This window comes from Palaemon carinicauda, chromosome 11 (genome assembly GCF_036898095.1).
Source record: "Palaemon carinicauda isolate YSFRI2023 chromosome 11, ASM3689809v2, whole genome shotgun sequence".
NCBI classification, from domain to species: Eukaryota; Metazoa; Arthropoda; class Malacostraca; order Decapoda; family Palaemonidae; genus Palaemon; species Palaemon carinicauda.
Window position 1 is genome coordinate 116,199,591 of NC_090735.1, and position 2,797 is coordinate 116,202,387.

Below are 2,797 nucleotides of genomic sequence, written 5' to 3' on the forward strand. Positions count from 1 at the left end.
AATTTTCAAACTATGTGACATCAGTCTTATCCTTAATAAAGTTTGTCTCTTGTAATCAGGAATACACATTTCTCCCTTATACACTCTGTGATATAATAGTCCCCTGTTAAGTTTTGACCTATATGTAACATACTACCTTGCATTTAAAGGTTTGTCTCTTATTAATGACCGAATGTTTTATAGTGACTGTCCGCTATTCTCTTCCCTTACACCACTCACTAAAAATTTGTAACCTGGTGTCAAATGTTTTGCTGGCGTTCAAAGAATTCCTATTTAACTATATGAATTATGCATTCAATATCAATTGAGAATGAATAATAAAGAATAGAATGCCATACTTAAGTATTTTTACTTAATGTTGATTGCAGTTTGTTTTATTTCTTAATCATGGTTTTACAAAACAATTGAGAGAGAGAGAGAGAGAGAGAGAGAGAGAGAGAGAGAGAGAGAGAGAGAGAGAGAGAGAGAGAGAAACCCAAAATTTGTACGGTTATATTTTTCTTTAGTTTTTTATTTGTACATTTTCTTTTCGATCGGGACTACGGATGGCTGTACGTAAGGAATATTTTGTAAAATGTCAAGTTCTCAGGTATCGGTAAAAAGTAATTATAATGCCATAATTCAGCCCATGTATCATGATGCTGTTAAAGACATTATTATTTCATTATGATTTAAAGATCGAAGATTCTTTCAAGTAACTTTCTTTAGCCGGATTTTGTTTCTTCATACATTCAAACTATTAAAGGTTAAAGGTGTCAGGTTTCAGTTCCAGTTCCATCAGAATAGATGCTCACCATAGCGTCAGCCGGGCAAACCTTAGCCCCCAATGTGGTGCCCAACCACAGCCATGGCCTCCCCAGTAAACAGCTTAAACTCACGGTCCCGGTCGGGAATCGATCTGCTGCTATGCGAATGCCAGGCGAACACGTTACCACAGTACATTACTTTTTTTTTTATATATATAAAAGTAATATGTTAACTCAACTATGAGAAGTAAAAAAGTTTTGGATTCCATTTTCCTGTCACATTGTTAGATTTCTTGTTTATAAACTTTCTATTACATGGAAGGATTTAGGCAGTAATTAGAAGCACAATAGATAAGAAAGTATTCTGCAAGGTAAGATCATGAAAGATTTTGAAACATTTTGTTCCCTGTCTGTCTGTCTGTCTGTCTGTCTGTCTACCACCACGCTCAACCTATGGTAATTTCACCTCAATAGGTTGTTGAGCGAATCCCATATCATGTTACGTAACAGAGAGTAACAAGAGACCGGAAGGCGACTTTCTTTATCAAGATCTGCAAGATATTCAACTCAGCTGGGAAGACCGACGAATGTCTACATTCAGAAGTAAAAGATAGGGATGGAAATTTTGAGTCCTTTTTAAATTCAATATGCAAAATAGTCTTAATGTAACTAGTCAATCAATGGTATTGGCAATGCTCATATTTCCAGATTGTAGTATTTCAGAAATGACTGTACTGTATAATGTATTTATTGTGAATAATGATTTGTGTTAAGATTGTCGCGCATGATAATGTGTTGACCAAGGTGTAGCAGGATGTTACCTAAAAATATTATTATTATTATTATTATTATTATTATTATTATTATTATTATTATTATTATTATTATTACAAAAGTCTGCAACTTTAGTAGGAAGAGTCTAATTGATCCAAGGGACCAAATAAAGAAAGCTGTTTTGTGAGGTAAAGAAACTAAGAAGCAACGCAACTAGAAAAAAGACAAAGGATAACACTATAAGACTATGAAGCGATACTTATCAGCGCACACTTCACTAATTGCACTGAAGTTCTATATAAATATCAACCACAATGATATTTAATATCGAATTCTACCTTGGGTAATGAACTTATATCTCTCTTGATGGTTGGTAAGAGTTCCTGCTGGTATTGTATCGTCTCAGAGGCGTAAGTTCGAATCCTTGCCCATCCTTTATGCTTTATATGATTGGGAAGTCATGCATGATTTTGTACCATTTGGAACATAATTTCCCGAATACTGACTGCTTTGGACTGACCCTCACAAAATCTTGTTGAATTAGCTGTATATCCATGGTAGACAAATTAGAGATATAAGAATGCAAAGAATGATCCAAGTTATAAAAAAATATGCTGAATGCACAGTGAACTAATGGAACGGTGAAGAGACAGATATTGATATCTACATCTGGAACGTCAAGGTCAAAGGTCAAGGTCATGCTCAAGCAAAATGTCCAATTCACGTAATCAGCCAAAATTTGGGACATCGTTGTCACAGACTTGAAACTTGGTTCATATTTGAGTGTATGAAAATCCACGCCAATTAATGTATGTTAAAGTCGAAGGTCAAGGTTGAGTCCAAGGTCAAGGTTGAGTCCAAAGTCAAGGTGGAGCAAAAAGTCAAATTATGGTCATCAACCATACGGCCACAATTTTAATCGCAAAGTAATGAAACTTGCAGGGATTTTAAACTGTTATGTAAAGAGCTGGACATGATTAATTGATTCTGGGAAAAGCACCCTGGTTTCAGGAAATAAGCTGCCGTGGAGGATGTCTGCACTTTCAGAGTGCTTTTCTAGTTATTCACGTATAACCCTCAGCTCAAAAAGATTTGTAAATAGTTGGATGAGTGTTAATATTTTTATTTTCCCCATTTTTTTTTATTCCTGTTTTAGTATCTTTCCAGGACACATTGTTAGAAGCCCAATTTCATAGTTACCTGAAATACGGGGATATGTTACATGAAATGTGAATTAGTTCTTTACCCTTTAATTCATTCGTTTTTAATAGTTTTTT